We start from the raw sequence: 24,533 nt of genomic DNA, 5'->3' as shown, positions 1-24,533 counted from the left end.
GGGCACAGGGCTGCAGCACAGCCTGGGGACAAGCAAGGTGTGTCCTGCTCTTCATGTGTGCAGCTCAGCGCTGCTTAAAACAGCAAACATGGAGAGTAAGGGCGCGTGTTCCATTTCAGGATGTGGCTGAACCCCATTAGGAGATTTGGTTTCTTCAGGACAAGCTCAATACTAGAAGCAAGGTTTAATCAATAATACAGCTCTGCACAGGTTTGATTGATAGAGCCTTTCATGTACTCACGAGATGGAGGAATGAAATACAGAATGTTCCCTGGAATAAGCAGTGGATAGTCCTTTCAGGGGGGGGCTGTTCTCTCTCCTTGGGGCAAAGCCCCACAATGCTTATTCATGTGATCCATTATTCTGCTGCACACTAGACTGTCTCATGAGACAGGCTCTCACTTCCCATATTATCCTGGTGATCATTCACCTCATCTGTTCCAACTTCAGTTCCTCTCTACTGAGTAGGAGAAATCTGAATGGCACCTTCTGTTTTTAACTGAGTTTTCCTCTGGGTTATAGGCATGACCTGATCTTTGCAAACAGAATTTCACTAAAAACACTTTGCAGAGTTTCTCAGGAAACTTGGACTGGTGAAGTATCAGCCCAGCCCTGGATAGTGCTTCCTGTATCAGATAGAAGTCTTCTAAGATTAACTTGAAATTTTGACATAAAACTGAGAAGTCTTTTAAGATTAACTGGAATTTTTCCACATGAAACTGGATTTAACTATGCTTATGCAACCAATTTATGCTGAAATATAAATGTAAACATGGTACAGGGAAAAAGACACTTTTGAGGGGCTTCTGAGGATGTGTATAAATTGGTAAGGGCACCCTGCAGATGATACACACATTAAGTAAAGGCAAACTACGAGTCTATTGGTCTCCATACCTTTGTAAAATGAAATGTTTTTAATGGTTCTGCAATAATTTCTTTATAGTATATTACATAATGCTCTTTGAATTCTGGTGACAAAGACTTCTGTAAGTCCCATGTAGGCACTAGGATGCACTTCAGTTAGGTTCATTTACTATTTACTGGGATTCCTGTTCTGCTCTCCTCTGCCTGTAGTGAATGAAAAACTTCATTTTACTTGGCTACCACTGAAAGAATGTAGCTGAGTGGATGAAAGTTCCATCTCTACAGAAGTTGTGATATATTTATTCACAATGTTCCCTTGCAGTTTTTCTCTTCCATGTAATATTGGTGCTGATATTTTTATCTCTGTCAGCCTTAAGCGCCAAAATTTTGTTTTATAGTTTAAGAATATTGCAAGATTATAAAAAAAATCCAACTAACCAACCAAGGAAGGGTGACTTGCATGTAGAATTTAAGATAGGCAAATACAGTTTGATTTTATTGTGGTTATTTTTGTTCCTATTACTTTCCCTTCCTTTTGGATATCTTCTTTTTTTTAATGTCTTGATATATTAGATATGTTCAGCAATGCATTCGGCGTTTGAGAGGTTTTCTGAACACCCTGTAAATTTTAATTAGCTGGTTAGCTTTTCTGCCAATGTCAGTATTTTCCCATGTGCTCTGAGCTACGTAACTGGCTCTGGTGACTAATTCACTAAGAAGATTTTTTGTTTAGCCTTTAAAATCCAGTTTTTAGAAAATGGCCTTTCAAATAGAAATAGGTGTTGGCTGAAGTTAAATTAATTTTGCCTAGTCCACGTTAAAAATGTCAACTGCGTGAATCAGTGTATCTGCTTGATTGGGTTTTATTTCAAATAAAGAGTAATGGTTAAACAAAAAAATCTTCTCACTACTGCAGGCTATGGTGGAATACCAGTCATGTTAATGAGAGAGTATTCCCAGAAACAGCCCAGATCAGAGCTAGGTTAACCATGAAAGACTGTGTAACTGGGGCTAATTTGACTCCTGGGTTCCTGCCTTGGACGTGTGGAGTTCTGTGTCTTGGGGAGAGGAGGTACAGCTGTCTGCATTTTGTTCAGCTTAGCTACAGAAATACCTGATCTTTTTTTTTTCCTAAAATGTCCTGATTGTGCTGGTGCCTGGCCTTGTTTGCAAAGCAGATAAGTGTTCTGATTTGGCAGCCCTTCTCCCGCAGCAGGGAAAACACAGTGCAATTCCCAAGTAGCACAGGCAGTCCTTTATTTGTTTATCTGCCTACACCAAAACAAATCCCAGCTGGTGGCAGCAGGTTGGCGTGGAGCCTTGGGTGGGCCCAGATTCCTTCTGGAAAGGTTATTAATATCCTTGAAGTAAAACATGTATTCAAATGTATTTCATGGGGGAGAAAAAATAAGTTTCTCTTGGAAAAGTAAGCTTCTAAATATTTATTGCAGTATCAGTGCATAGCAAAACTCACTTGCTAATTGACCCGCCAACTGAACTGCATTTGCATGTGTCAGAGGCACCTTGCTGCAGCAGAACCTTGAGCTGCGTTCACAGCGTCCAAAGGTCTCCTCAGGGATGAGAGTCACAGCGTCCCTGGGCTAGAACATGGCCCTTGTCTGCTTATTCTTGGCATTCAGAGAACGTGCTGACTTTTTTTTCACATTACAAAAGTGAGTTATTCTTTAAAAGATTCCTTTTGTATGAGGCTTTATCTCAAATGTCAGCTGTAGATCATCAGATTCAGTTCTAAAATGGATTTTAAGGTATCACAGTTCCTTTTCCTATTTATATTTGACTGTCTCCAGCACAGAGCTCCAGATGCAAGATATTATCCAAATCCTACCTTTAATCTGTTTGTGTTTATGTTCATAGTATCAGTTAACATTAAGAAACTATGCATAGGCTTAAAAATATATTTTACATAATCACTAAATATCACTAAACCTTTTCATTGTAGAAGCAAATCCCATACCTCCTCTCCCCCAAGAATATACTGAAGATTAGTATTTCAAATTAAGATACAGCACAGTGTGCATGGTACACATGTATATATTCTTTGAGCTGAAGATCTGGGAGTGGCAGACAAGGATGTGGAGCTTTTTCTGTGTGTGAGGAGCTTGGGATGTGGTAAGGAGGAGGAGGGACAGAGCTGGAGGCACACACGTTGAGCAGGACAGTGAGAGACAGCCTTCACTTGGTCAGAAATGTGTAGAGGCTAGAGAGGAGAGCAGACAGAGCAATGTGGACAGGAGTCTGGGAGAAGGACTGTGATCAGGAGGTACAAAAGAAATGATTGGCAGAGGAAGCCAGAGTAGAAGGGATGTGGTTGCCTTTTACCAGGAGTCAACAAAGGAGACAGGGGTCAAGCAGCCTTCCTGATCCTCCCCCCTGAGCAGCCTCTGGAGCCCACCAGAACAGGACTGCAGCTGCCTGGCAGCTCTTCCCCTGGCAGAGCAGTTCATAGCCTTTAGCCTCTCCTAATGCTGCTGAGTACTGTGGCTTTAAAGGTTGCTTGGTTGGGTTTTTCCCTTTAAATTTTTAAAAAATTTTCCTAACTCCAGCTTGAAGTGCTTGAGTTTAATGTTTTTAATATCATATTCTGAAGAACAGTCCAAATCACTCCAAGGGAGATGAATCTCTTGAGTAAAAAGCATTGGTAGATGTTTAATGTAATGATTTGGATACATTTGGGAAGTAGCAAAAGATAGCCAGTCAGTGCATAATAATTATTTTCCTGTTTGTGTTAGCACAGCCTTGTGCTGTCACGCTTGGAATTAATGTTACCACTGAGGTGGAATTGTGAAAAGGCTGTGCCAGCCAATTAAAATGGTAATATGACTTCAGAACCTGTTTGTGATCATATTGATTCCTTCTTATGGAACGCTTTTCTGTGACCTTTTCCAAGCACATACTGTACTTTTCACACTTTTGTAGATTAATCTTGTAGAACAGTATTTTAAATTGTCACACAGTAGGCTTGTAGAATTTCATAAATTGCCAAAAAGATGATAAAAACTACTGTAATTCTGTGATAAAGAGCATTAGAGCATTGCCAGCAGATCATGCAAAGTGCCTCTGAAAGTCTACTGGGAATCTCCCATAGCAGAATGAAAATCACAGCAGAGCAATTAAGAAGAGGAAGATGTCTTCTATGAAGGCACAGGTATTTGTTGTGGTGGAAAACTTGTTTTAAAAATGTATTACAGCGTTAGCTATTGAAGAAAATTTAGAATAACAATAGTTTATAGTTCATAAAATTGACTAATACAAGTGAAAAGATTTTTGAGATTTGGAGGAAAGCAGACACTACAGTGAATGTTGAACTATAAAAGTTTGAGCATGGACTTCATTCCTTAGATACTCAGGTGTGAGAGATGGAACCTAAAGCAAAATTCCACTCTGGAGTCCAGCTCCTCTGAAGCTTCAGATAGACCCCAATGTGTCAGGTGTGACGGGAATTGACCTTTCTGGAGAGAGATGGCAACTTGGGGAAGGGATTGTGCAAATGGATTTTAATTGTGATGAAAAAATGCTTCTGAGGCTCATAAAGGCAGGAAATGAATGTGCTGCCAAACTTTCTAAGTTATGAGAGATTCCTTGGCTCATAGAAGAGAGGTAAACACAGATGCAGTGCTTGTTAACTACCTGGTTATTTGAGCCAGCTCTGCCCCTTTTTCAGAAAGTAAGAGGGATGTACACTAATTCCTGAAGTGTTTCTGTATGGGTGACTGGCTTTGCCTTCCACTGCCAGGCTGGTCTGTAGGTCCCTTGGCCTTTGGAGTGCTCACACTGCTTGCATGCTCCTTATGTGTGATTCGCACTCACCTCCTGCAGACTCCTTCATCCCGACTTGGGGCTGTCGTCTCTTCAGAGCTCCCTTAAAAACTGGGGGGTTTTAAAGCAATCTTTCCTGGCAACTAAACACTGTCACCTTCCCATCCCCATGTTATGATCAATCACCCCATCTGGCATGGCCTGTGAGTAAAATAAACCCAAAGCCAAAGTATTCTGATGGGGGCCTGTAGGTTTATATGGGGTTTACAGTCTTCATTCACTGGATAGCTGATTTTAAATTCTAAGCTCTCTTAACCATCACATTCTATTCAGTCTTTCCTTTCATTTTTAATTAGTATTACCTTGTCTCCCTGATTATCAAATTGCTGAAATCAAATTTCTGCAATCAAATTTCTTTCTGTGAAATACCTTGGTACTTATCAATAAGGGCTAGACCTTCCAATTCATCATCTTTGTGATTTTCTCATGCTTTGAGTATTTTTCTGACCCTGGAAAGGCAGAAATAGAAGGGCAGCTTGCTGGGCAGTGTGTGCTGTGAGGTTGGTGCACCCGCTGCAGGTGTGTGCTGGGCAGGCAGTGGTGGCTGTGAGCTGTGAGCTGGCTGCCTGCCCTTGGAGACGGGTTTCCTGCATTGCTGCTCCCTGCACTGCTGCTCCCACACAGGAGGGGCTGGGGGAGCCTGACAGTAACGGAGGTGCTCTGCCCCTGCAGGGCAGTGTTCTGACTTGCACAGATGGGCTTTCACACACCCTTCCTTTGCAGCAAGGATGCCCAAAACCTGACCAGAAGGCTGGAATTTCGTCTTGTTTCCCATGGTGAATGTTTCTTGGAGAGACCTCGTCAGAAGCAGCTGTTTCCTTTCTTTTCTTGCCTCTTCCCCTCCTAGGCAGAGGCAGATGAAGAAGTTGTGGTGGATGCCAGACTGCTTTATACCCACCTCTCCCCTAAAGGGTGCTGTAGCTATCTGGTGAGCAGGACATTGTGAAAGCACATATCTTTGTGCAGTGAGTGCCTGAAGGAACACTCTTGGAGATTCATAAATCACAACTGGACATAGCTGGGTAGCCTGTGCTGGCCCAGAGAGGCCACAGTGTTGCTGGCCTTGCTCCAGGCAGGTAGAGTTGGGACTGCACTGGTCTTGTCTGGGCTTCCTGTGAGATCCTGTGGGCCTGCGTTAGTGCCTTGTGGGGAGGTCAATTTAATTTGTTTTTTTATGCTCTTGCCCATCATGTGCAATAATGAGTGCGCTGCTGTGCATCAGCTGAAGTGGTCTGATAGCTTTGTCAACATGTTTTGCTTGCTGGTGCAGGAAGATGTGTGTGGACATAGAGAAGTACAGGAATTATTTGGATAATGCTTGGGAGTTGTTCAGCATGGCGGGCACAGAGGCTCATCCCACCACCCCCCTGCAGTAACTCACTGCCCTGTGAGTTTTGTCACACAAGGGACTGTCGGGGGTGTGGATGATAAGGCCAGAGTCTGGGAGCAAAGAGTGAGATTGAGTTAAGTAATAGAGTAGGCATGCCCAAGTTTTGGTAACATCATAAATACTGAATCAGTCAAATGTAAATATATCCCTTTTACTTGAATATTAACTCCCAGGCTACGCATCTTGCATTTTCTTGAGCTTAAAGTCTGAGTCTCTGCTAAACAGATAAAGATTCCCACGTTGGATCAATTTCCCATGAAAAATTGTCTGATTCATGTAACAGTGCTACAGCTGTGGTCTTCGCAGCCTTTGTGTAAATGTTGGATCTGATGACTCTGCCCTATTAAAGGTAGTATTAGTGAATCCTCTCAAAGATGCTCCCGGATCCACCTGTGAAGACTTTGTGCTTCTGGTGCTTTGCACCCACAGCTGAATTCCAGCTGAATGAACACATAGGTATTGTGCAGTGGCAGCAGGCAGTGCTCCCACACCGTGGCTTTGCAGCCACATGGAAAGCCTGGGGAAAGCTTTGAGCTGTAGCACCTTCTCCAGCAGCTTTCCACCTGTTTGTGTGCCCTCTTCAGAGTTCTTGTGGCATCAGTGGGCGTTAATGATGGACAGTTTGCAGCAGGAACAAAGTCCCTCCGAGCATCCCGAGTGGACAACCGGTGCGTTTCCTGCAGGAGATGGGGGTGAGTGACTTGACTTGGTGACTCATCATTTCCAGAGGCACCTCCCCGTGCTGGCCTCACCAGATCTGTTTGAGGCAATCTGGAACAATCTCTCAACCCACACGGCTGTTCTCGTGTATATGTGCAATGCCTTGCTGAAATTTTAGGGTAACTTGGTGTAATAACTGAAGCACGAGCTGGACAGCCTCCAGTCCAGTGAGCCGCTCTGTCAGTCAAGTAGAACTCCATTAAACTATCAGCTTCTGGTTTGAGTATTCCTACATGAAAACACATTTTCTCTCCAATATTCACAGGTTTGACAGAGAGCAAAATATTTCCATTTCCCCCAGCAAACAGCTTGTCCTCATGTAATGACAGTTTTCCATCTGCAAGAACTGCCTTTTTGATACCACAAACCACCTGAGGTGAAAATGTAACTGACTTGCTTTGCTGTAAACCTGCCAAAAGTAAAATTATTTTTGCCTGTAGCAAGAACTGTTTTCATGCCATATTTTCTAACTTTGCTAAAAGTTACATACTTCTAATTTTATCAGAAGAGAAGAATAGCTGTAGTGTATCTCTTGGGTAACTAGCCTGTTTTATTTGGGACTTCAGGCTTCATATTCAAAAAAGAAATCTCTAGTGTGTCAAATTATGCCTTGTAAGTACCTGAACCTGAGATTCTAAATCTCAGGTAAAACAGAAAAGCAGACCCATTTCTGGAAATAAAGGGAACTACAAGTTTGCATTTTAAGCTCCTTTTGAAGTTAAGGCATTTTTGTTTTGATCTAGTAATACAGATTTAAATATGTATGCTTTAATTTTGAAAATATTTGACCTAGAGAATCATGTTAGTTACAAATGCTCCAATTAGAGAGAGAGATTTCCAGAGTACAGAAAAATTACATGGGAGAAAAATGATAGATAATTTCTGTCTTTAGAGGCCTGCAAGGTAGTGTTTTGGCCAGCATCATGTTCTGACAGACTCTGAGGCTGATCACAAATATAATTTTTTAATTTAACATGACACAGTTTTGATGTAGTTAGAACTGACTTCTAACAATGACTTATTTTTTCCATGCACTGTGATTGTCCTTGTATTAGGAGATGTTTAATAAGAAGGCATTACTTGCCACCATTCCAAAGGATTTGGCAAGATGTATCCTGTCCTTAATCCAGTGTGGCATTCTGAATTCTAAAGAAGGTATTCCTTGTGTGCCTGTGTGAACTTTGGCCAGCAAGGGGACTTTCAGAACAGAGTGCAAGCCACAGCAACCTGCAGGCTTCTTCCTGCTCTCTGATCTAAACCAATGGCACTGCTACAGAGCTTTCCTTCCCAGAATCTTGCGATTTTAGGAATATGTTGGTGTTAGGTAAAGCTTCTTCCTTACTGTGCTTCCTATTTATGCAAAAATCCTACCACCATGGTTCCTTTATGTCAAATAACCTTGCCTTTCCTTGTATTACCTATGGCAGCATCTCGCTCCTGCTTAGTTCTGTTATTGCCCCTCAGAGGGCACAGAGCAGTGCCTCTGTCCCTGTGCTGTGCACTCCCTGTCAGTGCCCTCCTGTGCCCTCGGTTATTGCCCAGGAATGTCACTGTCCCTCAGAGGGCACAGAGCATGGCTCTGTCCCTGTGCACTCCTGTGGGTGCCATCCTGTGCCCTCAGTTACTGCCCAGGAATGTCATTGCCCCTCAGAGGGCACAGAGCAGTGCCCCTGTCCCTGTGCTGTGCTTTTCTCTGGGTGCCCTCCTGTGCCCTGAGTTACTGCCCAGGCAGGTCACTGTCCCTCAGAGGGCACAGAGCATAGCTCTGTCCCTGTGGGTGCCCTCCTGTGCCCTGAGTTACTGCCCAGGCAGGTCACTGTCCCTCAGAGGGCACAGAGCATGGCTCTGTCCCTGTGCACTCCTGTGGGTGCCCTCCTGTGCCCTTAGTCCAAGTGTGTCCATGGCGGGGCTCAGGGGCACTGCTGCACTCCTGCCTCGGCAGGTTGTCCCCAGCCTCTGCTGTGGTCACAGAGGCTCTGGTAGGAGCAAGGGACCTCAAACGGTTTCCTTTCCTGGTTCATTACTGCTGCAGGGATGGAGAGTTCTTAAATGAGGTTTTATGGAGTGTAAAATAGCAAAGTGAGAAAAATAGGAGTGCAAGATACCCAAGTATTCCTCACAGTTGCTTCATAGGAGAAAAATATTGGTCCCAGTGAAATCAATATCAGCGTTTCTGTTGATTTTTGCAGAGCTGAGAAAAATTTCAGCATGGAATAATAAGCCTTGGCTGCCTCTTTTCCTACTTCTATTTGCATTTCATCAAGTAATGGAGAATCAGCTACAGCACATTAGAAAAGTCAATCTATATTCTAGCTGTGAACTTGGTAATTTGACAGCACTTTAGGTCAACATTGCTTTAAAGTATTTTTAATCACAACAACATGAAAAATGGCTTGGATTATTATTGCACTAGGAAATAAATGTGAAACTGTGTAAAAGGGCAAGACAATTATAAAGCCCCATACCCTCTGCTAGAAGAGACTCTCTTTAACAGTATGCAATAAAGCTTAACCCTGGGACAGTCTAAAAATTGACAGTTGAATCATCTTAAAATAATACAGTGAGAACTGTCCAAATGTAGTCCATCAACAGCTGCTGGATCCCAGGCGCCCTAGGAAAGGCGTTGCAGTCAGCCGAGTTGTACCAGGCAGGCAGAGGTTCAGGATGTATCAGGGCAGCAGTGTTTGCATGATAAACATGCAGACAGTGTCAAACCGTGCCTTGACTTCTGTTAAACCAACTAACATGTTCCCTGAATTAAAATATTTAGAACAGAGTATTGTGTCACAAGAAATTAATTTAAAGAGACATTCCACATATCGATGTATATTACATACATAAATCATCTTGAAAGTATTTTGAGTGTCATATTGGATATAAGCAAAGAGACATTACATTTTCTGTGTGAAAGAATTACTAGGCTGCTGCACCACACTGGGGCTGTGGTTGTTTTGATTTTGACAGTAAATCATTTCAGTAGAGATGGACTGCAAAACGTTTCAAACCAAACCTTTAGGGAAATGTATAGGCACTGTCAGCATATCCTTAAATATTCTAGAAAAGAAAAACAAAATTTAAAAAATGAGAAGATTCATCCTGAAAAGAAGGACAATCTCGGTCTAGAATTTCTGCTGGAAATAAAACTGCTATGGTACTAGAACAAAGTTATAAAGGTCACAAGGGTTTTTCCTTGGACCTGTAGGTCTAAATTATGGAAGAGTAATGCCACGCTTGCCTTGGAAACCAGCAATAATCCATAGAAGAAGTTAGATGAAATCAGTTTAATATGAGGATCCTTAAATATTTGGTGATTTTAACAGGGCTGAATTGATGCAGTTCTTACCTCAGTACACAGCACTTAGATCACTTGGAGCAGTTTCTTTGCTGTTCCTCAGTGTTGCCCTACAAGGCTGTGCTTGTTCTGAATCAGTGTTCAGAGGACGATCTGAGACTCTGGCACAGCGAGGGTGTTTGTGGATTTTCATAGTAGCCTGTGAAGACAACACAATAAATGTCTGCTCTTTAAAACAGAATTTTAGTTTGTAGTAAGTGCAATGTCAAAATGGCACCTGTTGAGCTACACAAAGTCTTACGCTGTCAGGTTGTATTGCATGGTAAAAACAGAAATATGATGCACTTATCAAAGTTCTATTCCAGTCAATTCTTAACAATAATTTTTTTTCACAAACTATTATAACACTGTTCCAAATACAGGTAGTTGATCTACTGAGTAGCTTTCCAGCAACACTCAGCTGGTTTGGGGTGCCTTGTAAAGACATCCTGACTTTTAAATCTAACTTGTAAATCTATCTTGTAAACTGCAGTTGCATAGTAAAAGTCCATTTGCTCAGTCTGTTTCTATTTCGGGCAAAATCTCCCTCCTTTCTGGGAGCAGAAGAAATGTGGTTTAGTGTTCATAAATGCATACCCTTGTGGAGAAGAGTCTCTATATCCAGAGGAGATCTGGAGGAAGTGACTGTTGGGAGCCACAGGCCATGTTCACAGGCTTGGGCATCTTTGGAAAATCCTGTTGCTTTCTCCTTTACCATTCTCCAGCCGTATGTGCCGTTGCAAATCCGTAATTCCTTCAGCCACAGAGAACATCAATCCGACTTTGTAACTTTGGGGTCTGCATATAATATCTCAGGATTACATGGCATTTTTGGTTTCATACAGCTGTTATGGACCAAGAATCACTGTTCTTTTGTATTTCAATCCTGTTTTAACTACAAGTGATAGAGGAGAAATGATAAGAACTAAATGTTCCTGCACATAAAGCCAGCCTTTCTTGCAAGGAGCCTATGCTCTGCTCTCTAGGCTCCACAAGTGCTACGGCAGTTGTTGTTGCTGTAGCATGCCTAGCAAAAATCAATGTGATCTTCATGATGCGTTGTTCATCAGGGGTGTCCTGTCAATGTCAATGACCTGAGAATTGAAGTCTGTTACAGGTACCTAATTTTCTTACAGGCATTTAAAATTAATCTTTCTGTGTTATGTTAAGGGATCCTTTTTCTCTATCCCTCACACCTCTGGTAACATCTTAAAAGCCTTTTTTACTATAGTAAATAAAAAACAAACTGGAACTCAGGGCTTACTGCAGCTGTTGGGAAAAAAGCCCAGAAAATTGCTGTTAGAAATCTCTTCTTCATGTTTTGCAGACCTCATCCTGCATTCTAGTTCTGCCAGTCACAATTTGTGTGTTTGTTTGCAGCTGATGGATTTCAGCATTTGTTGCTGAAATCATTGCTGTCATAACCAACCATAGCACTAGATGGTTACAAATCTTTGAAAGGATCCTCTCACAGGTAGCGTGGTCTTATGCTTCCTTTTGCCAACATCTGAAACCCACGTTTCTTTGATTCAGGTCTTCATTTTATGAGAACCTTTTATTCAAATATATCTCCAGTATGTCCTTATATAGAAAAGTTTTTGGACTTGGTGTTTATAAAGCTGTTCTGGATCTGTTGTCTGGAGAATTGACTGTTTTTCCCCTTGTAAATAACCGTGCCAATAATCTTTTGTACTTTGGGGATCCATCTTTATTTTTCACTTTGAACAAAGTCAGGAGACTCTGCCTTTCATCAGAAGGAAAAGCTGTGATGGCTTATTCTTGCCATTAGTAGCATTTTATGCCCATTACCGTTCTTGTGGTAACTGCTGCATTTGGCTGCCAGTGTCAAGGCAGGGCTGCTGCCTGCCTGACCAGAAACAACGTGGGGCTGCTTGTACTGCTCACCCTGCAGGAAACTGCTGCACTCACAGCAATAGGTGAGAGTTAATGAGCGTGTCTGTCTGCTTGAAGAGACTTGGGCTTTGCTTGCTTATTTGTTTTCTGTGGTAGAATTAATGGGGACAGATGTCCATTTGGGTAATATTAATAAGGTCACTCTCGTATAATCTGTCTAATAAATTGTGTTTTTGAAAGTTTAGTCTTAGGTGCAAATAGAAGATAATTAGCTACGTAGAGCTACAGTGATCACTGCTTAGCGGTAACTGATTGATGAAAAGTGGTGGGAGTTTTCAGAAGCAGTTTCCAAATGTTTAAGTGGTTATTAATGTGAAAGCCTCTCAGTGGCCTGGGAGGTGTATTAAAGGTTGTTAGATGCCTTTCACTGTCTTGTACTTGTGTTGATTACAGTGGGGGATTTTTCAGATAGTAGTGAAATACTTCATTTTTGCTGTTTTTCTTGTAATTAGCAGATTGGTGTGGGAAGATGTCAGTGGGACATAAGTGATGTTTCCTGATGTGCAGGAGGTAATGTTTCTTAGTGTAATCAGCAGCTTCTTAAAATGGGTTTTGCAGCCATTATATGACAAGGTATCAAATTAAAGCACTTCAGTAATTTAATGTAGTTTATTTCGTGTAGCTTTCACATATGACAGGAGGATTATCCATTCACTGCATAATCATTTCAAGATTTGAGCCAAAACAAAACTGTACATATTCAACAAAGTATGTATTCCTTTTACTTAGCTTTGAAGTGTAGGCAAAGATTTTCCTGCATGAAAGTCACCTTGATAACCTAATAATGAAGTAGTTTTATCTTTGTGAGTACACACATCATAGTTGATAAACTGGACAAATTGCAAATACATAAAGTCATTTTCTCAACTGGCAAAAATAAAAGGAGTATGATTTGCAGTGAGTTCATGTCTGTGAATTAGTATGTGCCCATTGTCCCAGAAATCTCAGTATCCAGAGAGAAATGCCATCATTTATATCAATTCATGTATATAACAAAAGAGTCAGAAAGGTGGAGTAATCATCTGCAAAACGGCTGCCTAAACATTTCAGGGCCAGGTTGAAGAATAATAGGAGGGAATGTGAGTTCTCAGGGACCCTAAATAGGAGGATCTGTTTTTGTCCCAATAAAACTGCAGCTCCGGAAAGGGCAATGGGAGAAACTTAATTATTAATTTATGATTTATTAAGAGCCTGCAGAGATGGAGACTACCTGCAATGGACTGGTATATCACAACTGAAAATCTTCAGCCGTTCTGCAAAAGAAGATAAACTCTTATTGGTGAGGCCTTTTTACCTTCACTTGTAGGCAGAGAGTCAACCCTTGTGTGTCTCTCACTGTGACACTCAGACATCCCCCAAGCAATTCCCGTTGCATTCAGGGGTAAATGATCTTACCCCACTTGGAAGTGGACTGCAGGCACAACGCATACTGGAGCATTCAGTTGTTCCTGCAAAGGAAAAAAAGATGGCAAAGAGGAGAAAGGGCTGAGGGAAGGACGTGCACAGTCTGGGATACCATCATTCCAGAACTTCTCGCCTTTCCACACCTAAACTGGAAGGGGTCTGGAGGATTTGGAAAACACCCAGTGAGCTGCTGAGAAGGACTGAGAAGATACTTTATGACTCTCCTATATGAGGAGCTGAACAAGAGGTGAATGAATGTGAAGCCCCAGGATAGAAAACTGCCATTAACAGGAAGACTGGAACAGCAGCTGTCTTGGGAAGGAGAAGTATGGGATGTAAGGAGCTGTGGTGATGGGGCAGTGAGCTGGAGGTGTCCTGATCCAGAAAGTGATGAGAACCAGGCAGTGTGGGCCTGAAGTAAAGCCAAAGTGCTGTACCATAGGAATTCAGTGGAAACAAAGCAGAAGTAGCAGCTGTCATCAGGCAGCAAAGGAGAGGTTGATTTGTGGCCTAATGAAAGGTTCAGGGAACATGTTCATTGACTGAAAAGCTTTAAAAATGCTGATTGAGTCAGAACAGACCCAGTAGCTCTGGGTATGCTAGTAGTAGGGGTATGATGGGGACAGGAGCCCTCAGTATTGGGCAGGGATAGCTCGTGTGGAGTTTAACCTTAGATACATGAATGATGCATCCATGTCGGGCCAGTCCTACTCGTGCTGACTGATGGACTGAGGACCGCAGGGCTGTCTGGGTGCTAGATAACCCCATCTGGGCTGCCCTTTGCCAAGGAATTTGTCGTGGCTCCTTCCAGCCCAGGCTGCTCTGTGATCCTGAGCTGTGTAGCTCAGCATGTTGGGGAATATCCCAGAGATGGGATATTCTTCCAGAACAGGTAGGGTGCTGCAGGAGGAGCTGCCTGCACATGGGAGCACCTGCCAGAGGAGCCAAACCTGTGTCCTTGGGGACTGGTAGCAGGAGGGCACACAATTATGAAGGCTTGCCTTCACTGAGAAGTCTGCAAAGCTTTAGGAGAGCTGCCAGACAAGAAGCAGCAGAGGACTGAGAAAAAACTACCTCAGGAAACACAGAACAAGTCTGTAGGCATGACTAGAGACTTTCCATTTTCTGACTGATCCCTAAGAAAAAGACTGGTTGGTGCTATGCTGAGAGGGGAGATGCCACTAGAAAGCCATCTCCTGTGCTCTGTTCAGTAACCAAATCAGACAGCATCTAGAAAGCAGATGCCAGCTCTTCCTGACTTATGACTACCTGTATTCATTTTCGTATGGTCCAGAGGTGTTTTTCCTTCCATTTAACACCTCTGTACCTTTAATGAACAGTAATAAATACATTAATGGACCTGTGGTTTTGGGGTAGGTAACAGGCCACAACCCATAAACAGAGTAATGCTTGTATCAGTTAAGAATTAAAAGAACAGAGGTTCTTAGTGTGTCCTACATCTTATAGGAATTTATCCTGAATTTTGACAGTTCACCAAAACAATCAGTATTTTTCAGCATTTTAGCATGCATCTAGGTATGTGCCCTGCAGAGGAATTGAAACAGTGGGCAGAATTACTGTGCTGCAACTCACACAGGTTTTCAGTGGGCTCTCACCCTCCTCTTACTGCAGGAATGACAGGGACCACAGGAATATTCAGAGCATGATCACCAGTGCTCTTTGTTGCTTTAAGTAAAAAGGTTCTTCTACAGTCATAGAAGTGATATATTTATGATCATAACAGCTCACATTTCATGGTGAACATATTTGGGGTGATGGTAATTCTACTAAATACAGATTTCCTCTAAAAAGGTTTAATGTTGACTCTGTTAAAAGAGAAGAAGCATGTTATGGGAGCAGATGGTGTAGCTTCTTTTTATTCTTGTTCCTCGAATGGAAGGTCAGAAACTCTTACTTTTTTTGAAGACCTGTGCTTTCTGTGGTAGTGCTTGGTAAGCCTGTGCTCTGTGTTTGGGTTTTAATGCTTGACATGGGACTGGAAAAACTGACCTCTTAGGTAAAATACCAAGTCCTTCAGACATCTGCCTTTTTACTCTCTTTCTACAAAAAGAGTAAGAAACAGCTACTTGGGGCTGTTTTAGTGAATGTGTAACTGTTTCTGTGCAGCGTTCTCCCCAGGAGGTAGTGAGGGAATGTCAGCAGGTTTGGTGAGCTGGGCTGAGGCACAGGGAGCACAGGCACTCTGGGGATCAGCACATCCCGGGGTGCTGGGGCTGCAGGGAGCTGCAGGGCTGCAGGGAACTGCAAGGCTGCAGGGAACTGCAAGGCTGCAGGGAGCTGCAGGGCGCTGCAGGGCTGCAGGGAGCTGCAGGGAGCTGCAGGGAGGTGCAGGGCTGCAGGGAGGTGCAGGGCTGCAGGGAGCTGCAGGGAGCTGCAAGGCTGCAGGGAGCTGCAAGGCTGCAGGGCGCTGCAGGGCTGCAGGGAGCTGCAGGGCTGCAGGGAGCTGCAGGGCGCTGCAGGGCTGCAGGGAGCTGCAGAGAGCTGCAGGGCGCTGCAGGGCTGCAGGGAGCTGCAAGGCTGCAGGGAGCTGCAGGGAGCTGCAAGGCTGCAGGGAGCTGTAGGGCTGCAGGGAGCTGCAGGGAGCTGCAGGGAGCTGCAGGGCTGCAGGGAGCTGCAAGGCTGCAGGGAGCTGTAGGGCTGCAGGGAGCTGCAAGGCTGCAGGGAGCTGTAGGGCTGCAGGGAGCTGCAAGGCTGCAGGGAGCTGTAGGGCTGCAGGGAGCTGCAAGGCTGCAGGGAGCTGTAGGGCTGCAGGGAGCTGCAAGGCTGCAGGGAGCTGTAGGGCTGCAGGGAGCTGTGCTCCTGGGACATTCACCCTGGGACCCGGGGCACTGGCATCCCCTGCACCAGCAGCGTGCCCCGGCTGCCTGTGTGTGCTTTAGAGCAGCCCTCTCATGAGCCCTCAATCCCACTCATTTCAGCAGGAACAAAGAGTGTGTTTCAGGATTCTTAAAGCATACGGCGTAATTGTTGGAAATGGTTATTAAAGGAGGCTGCGTTCCTTATGTGAGCATTATCTGGGGATAAAACATAATTATAGTCATAGAACTACTGGGAGAAATTACTTCATTAATACAAGTGAAAGACGCAGTAATGATGAGGTGTATTGGGTGAAATTACAGGAGAAAAATCGTAAGTCAAAACAGCAGACCATTTTCATTTTGAAATAAAATTATTTATAACAAAGTGTGTTTCTCTTGCACTTGTTAGCTACCTGCTTCTGGTAGCTAAATCATTTTTAAAAGGTTTTATAGACAAGTAATTTTTTCTTTCAAGACTAGCTAGACAACATTTTAAGTAGGAAAACTTGATTTCTATCTCACTTTTCAATGTTTCTGTTGAAATGAAAACGCATCAGAATAAATTATTATAAGCCAAGAAGCAAAAGTTGTTTTTTTAAGATTAGTACTAGTAACATGTGAAACGATAAGAAAATAAAAAGATAATATGTGATAATTTACAAAATGCAACATTCTGTAGTAATTTGGTTTTCTGGAAAAACATTTACACCTAAGAAGTTGGTGTCTATGGTAGACAGGCGGAACGAGTATTGTACTGTTTCCTATCACTAACTAAGCATCAAGGTGCATTCAAACACAATGAATTCTTTGATCAGCCACTGAAGATCACTGGGAAAAGAAGAAACACACAAAGAATGTTGCTACTTCTTATGTCTAGATATTAAATCCAGTTGAAAACATATTTATTTAAAAATGCTTGCACTGGAAAAGTTTTCTCTATGTATGCATCCAGTTTTAGGTTGTACTTCTTTTTTGCTTCTAGTAAGTGCTATTCCATGAAAGAAATTCCAGACACATTATTATTGAACTGTACGTTTTATGGGATGTTTAATTCTGTTCTTAATTATACTATTTTGACCCTTCTGTGTGAATATCATGCAGAGGTCCAGAATGGTAGTGCTGCTTTATTTTTTCCAACAGTTCCCAGCTTTGTGTGCTAACAGACTGTTAAATTGATGTCCCATGACTATACATACAAAAGGAGGGGGAACTTTGTATTTTTAATAGCATTTTGGAGAAGGAAAGAAAATAAACACTAGAAGTTTTCATCCATCCATCTTTTGTGCCTATCATCCTGGTATGTGTGAAAAGGGCACATACACTGGAGGAAAATCCCTTCTGACATGCTTCCTATGCAGAAGCCTTTCATGGCATGTAATCAGCTGAGTTTAGGGTGTCATGTCAATGTGTTGACACCCTTGATTTGAGTCCCTTTGTATTTACCTCTTATGGTGAAGATTCCTCCCATTTGCTCCAGTTCAAGCACAATGCTGAATCAAAGCTTTTCTGCAATAAAGGAGATAGACAAGTCCATTATAGGCTAACAATTTCAAAATGGAAAAAAATTGTTCATTAACATCTGAGGACCCTTGACCAGTTGTCTTGAAATTTTACAGGACATTTGTCCTTACTCTTTAAAGCTATGCAAGGGGTTTTTAAATACAAAACCAGTCTAAAGGTAATGAAGGGAGGAAAAATCAGAAATTAAAATGTCAGATGCACTTAGCAGTATCTCCATAAGAAGTCCATTTTCTGATTAAGCCAGAACAGTCAAAGCTTTGTGTGTCCAACATGCTTTTAGGCCAGATTTATGACACTTTGGAAAGTGGACCTGCTTAAAAGCCAAATGTGAGATAGCTTTGTTAGCTGTATTTTAATTAGTATTTCTTTCTTGAAAACCCTAAGATAATTAAATGCTTAAATATTCTGAACCCACTCTGTGTCTGTAGAACTGAGGCACTGAGGAGGGAAACGAGGAGCCTTTAGTAATCTTTAAAACATTATCAAAATTCCCAGGCTCTTAACTGAATGTGAAATCATTTAAGAGGCTTGAAGCCTGCTGCTGCTATTTTATATAGCAAAAGTGAGTGGCACTGGCTGTTTCGAGAGAGCTCTGGAGTCCTGAGCAGCCTCCAGCCCCTTTGTTGCTGTTTGGGGCTGACCTCTTTGGAGAGAAATGGGAAGTTCTCCTTTTGCCCTTGTTGCTCAGTATGTAGTGAACATTACAAGCTGGGTTTGGGGTTCCCAGTGATCTTCAGTGGCTGATCAAAGGCCCGGGTGTGGCTCGGGATGTGAGACTGGCTACAGGTGAATGAAGTCTTCTTTCATAAACGGCATGGGAATCTTGCACTGTGGTGGGCTCCTCAGGCCCATTGAAGTGGATATTGGGACATTGGCAGGTCTTGAACATGAGTGTCAGAGCAGTGTCAAAAATCCTAACAAGCCCTAAAGCTGTGAGGCAGGATGGAAGGGGATGGTGCAGAAGAAATGTAAAGCTTGAAGGTACAGGCATTTTTTATTAGTGTACAAATTCTCTTCCTGGCTTGTAATTTAACCCAACTTCTATCGGCAATTATCTGTGAAACCTCAGAGTCACGGGTCCTCTGGAGTCCTGGAACTGCTGCAGGTAAAGACTGATCCCCAACACCACCATCTCAGCATGCAGAAAGCACAGGCCCGTAAGGGAGACTCTGACCTTGGGCACTGCCAGGACCCCAGGGGTCTGAAAAATCCTACCCTGGTGTAGTGGAATTTTTTCAGCTTTTTCTGAAAAAGTTCTAAGAAACCCAACAAATATTTGAATAAAAGTTACTACAGTCGTAACACTGAATGCTAAACCAGTATGGACTGTTAAGATCAAGGCTGCCTGTAAAATTTCTGTCTCATCTATGCAGTGTGAGATTGCACATTTATTGAGGGCTGCATATCTCACTCTCTGTCCCACGTGTCACACACAGCCACCAGCACTGATCTCCTGAGCACCGAACGAGGCACCTGCCTGCTGCACAAATAATGTGCCGTGACGGAAAGGGATCACACTGCAAATGGAGCAGGGCAGAAATCCTTATCCTAATTATGGAAGCTTCTAGCTTCTGAATATATGGAGAGACAGGAAAGGTACCTGGGACAGAGAGAAAGAAATCTGCAAGTCAGCAAAGCCCATGGTGTTCCAAGAACCCCTTCTGTGGCTGCCAGTTCTGGTGTCAGTCACAAAACAGCTGCCACAGGGGGCTGATTTGACCAATGTTTACTTCAGTAGGGTGTTGCTTTAGCTACATTTCACACCAACATGTTCTGCATTCACTTCTGTCACCATTCCAATAAACTGATTCAAAGGATTATCAGTTGTGTCTTTACACTAAGCTTCTCTCTTAATTCTTAGAATATTCATTAGCAGCTGCATACACTAGGAAGCCTGAAAACAAGTTTGGAACTACCAGAGAGAAGCAGCAAGTGTTTGGAATTATTTGCTTGGGCTTTAAAGATCAGCTTTTATCCACTGCAATCAACTGTGATCCACGTCCAGTGTACAGTATGAAGTGTTTTTACTGCAATTCACTGTATTGCTCCTTTGTTCAAATTTTATGGGAGGCTCAGCAGGAAGATTTGGAAGAAGAGTGTTCGGCAGTCAAAACACACTGCTCTAAATACTAGTGATCCTTTAAAGCATACACGTCCAATTCTGCAAATCCCTTAATCCCCCCCTCTGTACTAGGTTAGTACACGCTCTTTGACACTGTCCTGCTGTTTGCAAAAATGAGTATGGATGAATGTGAACACTAACTCCATCCATTACTGCTTCTGGGTTAGAAAGATTTATAGACAAGCAACACCAGTGAGAAATTCTATTATTCCACAAAGTTGAAGTGGAAATAAATCAAAGCTTCAACACAAGGAAGCAGACACAATTCAGAAGAACACTAGCTATGATATGGGAACAAGATCTTGGAGTAAGATTACAATCCACAAAAGATCTGTTCTACTTCATTCACAGGAGAATATAGTTATATAGCTATATAGTGTATTTATGCTCTATTTTAAGAGATTCGGATCAAGCCAGTAAGCCTCTGTTCTGTTTCGGTTTTAACATTACCAAAAATAAAGGCTTTGAAAATCAGACTTTAGAGCATAGTAGGTTTCCAAAACTGAGACTTTTTTGGTGGGGGCCAGTCAATAGGTGGTTGTTTGGGTTGTTTTTTTTTAAGAAATGAAAGCCTAAATGTAAACCATTTCAAGAAATACACTTCCAACAGTTGCATCTATATAGGTGGCCATTAATTTCCTGATGACCATAAACCAGAGGCTACTGAGAAACCGATACTCAGCTCCTTTACAGAACACAGAAGTACTTAAAACACAAAGAAAAGAAAGCAGAACTGAATACAACTCAAGTCTTGCAAGTCTAAGAAAAATTTCGAAGTATGGAGTTGTCCTAAGAAAATCAAAAACTACATTATGAAGAAAATGCTGCCAATCAGCTCTGTGGAAACGGAGAAAAAAGAAAAGGTATTTTATGGGGAAGGAGTAGTAACAAACGATATGAGAAGTGTGGCAAACGTACACTGGATCCCCTGAGAGGTCTGTGACCTGTTTACCGTCAGGTAAACCTGAATCCTTTTTGGCAGACTCCTCTTATGATTCCCTTCTTCCTCACGAGGACTGTGCAAGCCAGTCCCACTGAGGATTTTTAATGACACTTCTACTCTTCCTGCCCTTTAAACTGTAGCCTACAGAGAGTTTTCTGAGGTTTTTGTCCAGGCTGTATTTTTGCTCTTTTTTTCTGTCCTAACAGAGATTTGTTGACACTGTCCTATTGAAGAAGATGGGAAGAAAGATGTCTGTGGCAGAAAGGATAAGCTGCTTTCAGATCTATCTTCAACAAGGTAAGAATAAGAGGGAATTTCATATGCAGTCAGCAACTTTTTTTATATTTGAGATGCATGGGTGGAGACAGCAATTACTTTCCTCAGCTATCTTATAAGACACCTCAGTAATACTGCCTGAGTTTTAAAAAAGGCAGTCTGGGACAGATTAATGACTTGGGCTTTATGCAGAATCCTTACATTTTTGAGAAACATTGAATAGTGCTAAATAGATTCCAAATAATAAAAAATATCTTTTTTTTTTTAATGCTGAGGATACACCAGAGATACAGTAGTGTCAGTATGAGATGTGTCTGTGTGCTGTTGCAGAATGTGCTGTGAGGTGCAGTTCTGTCTGCAGTGTGCCCAGTGCTGCATTCCCTGGAGGTGTGTTCACCCCCAGTGAGGGAGGTGACAGTGACCTGTATGACACGTGATGGACAGAGTCCCCTTGAAGGGATGGCATCACAGCACAGCTGCTTTGAAAGAATGTCTCACAAGCTTCTCCAGACATGTTTCTGGTTCTTACATACAGACTTTAATTTACTCATTAATGCTCTTTTGCTGTAAAACATCTATCCTTACACACAGCAAAAAGACATTTTCTTCCATTAGTGCTTAGGAGTGGTTTTGAATCTGAAGCTGTACATTGTCCTGTTAAAATAGGCAATGTTAAAAAAAAAAAGTTTAGCATTGAAATTACAGGACAAAAAGTTATGACAAAGAGATATGTGCCAGAGAAGGTCTGGGATAAATTACCTGTGGCATAATTTCATATAATTTAGTCTATTTCCTTTGTCCGTGATTAACAGGTAAGTAGAAATAAGCTTGAATTTCACTGGGGGGAAAATGGTTTATTATTAACTATTTGTAGCATAAGTCATGAAAATAGGTTGCCTAGAAAAGCTGTCTATTGAGTTCAAAATGTTTAAGAACACATTAGATACAGATGTGCCAGAATGACTTCAGTAGATTGAGACAGCTGGTGAGGGCATAACCCTTGCTCTTTGTTACTGAAAACTGTAAAGACACTGAAGAAGTAGAATAAATGTAATTTTTTTAGTTTCACGTACAGAAATATAGGCAAATATTAACACAGCAGGTGATTGGGCATTTCTGTGCAGTTCCAAGATTTTTACTGAGCTGATTCCATTCCTCAGTAATACTACAAGTTTACAGATTAATTTAGGACGCTCAGTAATTAACAAGAATAGAGATAAATTGAAAAAATGGTAATGAAATGTGGGCCTTTTCAAAAATCAAAATCCACTTTTTACTCACTTAACTGCCCTACTCCATTGGAAATCTCAGTTCCTGGTGCTGTTCTGTAACATTCTTGTACAGTTGGTGTAAATTTAAATACGCCATAAACAAGTTAAGCTGTAATTTTCTTTGCTGTAGAGTTCAGATTCACAGCCTGCTCTCAGTCAAACCATCTCCTCACCACCTTCTCTCTTGACGCCTCATAATGCCTTAGAACCTAAAGATGCTTCCCAGCAGTTCTGAGAGACTTAAGTTTATTAAAAGCACATGTTTGTAACTCTACATGGGAACACAATTTTCATGTGGGGATAGAAAGGAAAGAAAATAACTGTGGATGTGACTTATTAGCCTCATAATAGCAATCAATTTTCTTGCCTTGCTGTTTCCCTAGCAACTGTTTGTGGTTGTCCCCAAAACGTGTGCTTTAAATAACTCCAAGAATGTTATTTCAGTCTGAAAAAATAAGTGCTGCTAGTGCCAGCCTAAGAAAAGTAGATTATCTATTGCATGTTATTTGAAATACAGATATTTCCAGTTACTGATGTGCGTGCCTCAAAGCAATTAATACAAGTGGGCTTCTGGTATGGGTTTCTTGAAAGCAAGCTGCTACCAACTGTAAGTGATCTGGTGGGTAATTTTCCCCCTCTCAGAACTGGAACATTTTCCATACCCAGCAAAGTGGTAAAGAAACTGCTGTATGTTTGAAAAGACTGTATGGTGTTTGGAGACTGCTAATTATGTTTCCACTGGCTGCAGCATCCTGAGGGTGTTTTGATGTTCTGCTGAGATTATCATCAGCATTTCAGTTCTTTGAATGTAAATTGTTTGATTATACAGCCTACGTTTGGCAAAGGCCTTTATGACATTAATGGAAGTGGTGTTTTCTCATGAAAATGTATGTCAGGACTGTTCATGAGAACTTGAGGGACCTTTGTTACCTGGAAGGAACTTTCCTTTCCTGCTTTGAAGCTCCCTTTTGCAGCATGTCCTTGAAGGACCTTGGGAGGCATTGTCACCTACTTCAGTGTGCTTCTGGGGCAGTTTTGGCCTGTAACTTCACATGAACTTTAGGACACTATTTTCTGTGTGCAAAGGCTGCCATAATGACTGCCAAATGACCCTGCAATAATGCAGTGGTTTTCATCACATGATCATGCAGCTAGTGGTCACAACAGAGGTGGAATATTTTAATGGAAAGAAACGTGATCTATTCAAAAAACTCTTTCCCCCATCTCTGCCCTCCCCCCCATATTTTCATTACAGGTGAATGAAAGGCAGCTTCTACTTCAATACAAATTCAATAAGTTATTATCGTATTGATTTCAATTGGGCTAGTAGCAAGAAGCAATTATAATAAGTGGGAACTGAAAAGGTTTACTACTGGCCATTTTAATTCATAAATGGCCTGTTTAAGAATGTCTTACGTGGGAAAAGCTCCTGTTAGGCTTCAGAGGAAAGCGTGCCTGAGCAGCAGCAGTTCAGCACGTGGGCAGAAGCAATGAAGCTTGGCAAACATCTCTGTGTTCTGGAGGTCTGCTACATGGCACACCAGTGCAATGTCTATTAAAAACATCATCATTAAATGGACAGAAGAAATTACAGGAAGTGATTTGAGGAGGTATAAGTAATATTAAGAAATTAATTAAAATATAGTAGACTCTTGAGGCTGGAGAGAACTCACAGCCAATTACTGAGACACACAGTTGGGTTTTCAGCCCGGTGCTTGGTACACTTACTTCATGATCATAGTGAGCATTTACATTTCTTTATGCCAAGTCCGGAACAGAAGAGGGAAGAACATGGGCTAGAGGTTCTTGTTGAGTGAATATCAGAACTTTGGTACATCCCACTTCAGCCTGTATTGACGTCACTCTTTCTTGGAGACCTGAATCTCACACGCTCTGCTGCCAGCTTGCCTGGTTGTTCAATCCAGCTGCTGTTTCTGCTGCCAGGAGCCTGGATCAAACTGAAAGAGTGGGTTTCAAGAGTACTAATGAGCGTCTGGTTTCTGGCTGCAGAGGAGGAGGTGGGAATTGCCAGTGTGGCCACAAGGAAGGCACTGTACATTTTCACAGCAGGGAAGGATGAGGGGAGAGTTCTACAGTAGCATCTCAGCAGATGTAAATACA

General features: G+C 42.2%; 1 long non-coding RNA gene across 1 annotated transcript in view; it reads left to right on the top strand.

Annotated features, from left to right (window-relative positions):
- The first annotated feature begins 20,071 nt into the window (after positions 1 to 20,071).
- The window catches only part of LOC134555061 (uncharacterized), a 110,362-nt gene continuing 105,900 nt past the window's right edge, over positions 20,072 to 24,533 (top strand). The window contains exon 1 of the long non-coding RNA XR_010081365.1: positions 20,072 to 21,162. This is a non-coding gene — a long non-coding RNA (uncharacterized LOC134555061). The remainder of the gene's footprint in view (positions 21,163 to 24,533) is intronic.

The sequence above is a fragment of the Prinia subflava genome, chromosome 9 (genome assembly GCF_021018805.1).
Source record: "Prinia subflava isolate CZ2003 ecotype Zambia chromosome 9, Cam_Psub_1.2, whole genome shotgun sequence".
Classification (NCBI taxonomy): Eukaryota; Metazoa; Chordata; class Aves; order Passeriformes; family Cisticolidae; genus Prinia; species Prinia subflava.
Note: the sequence above shows the minus strand (reverse complement) of the source record. Positions and strands in the feature narration are given on the sequence as shown.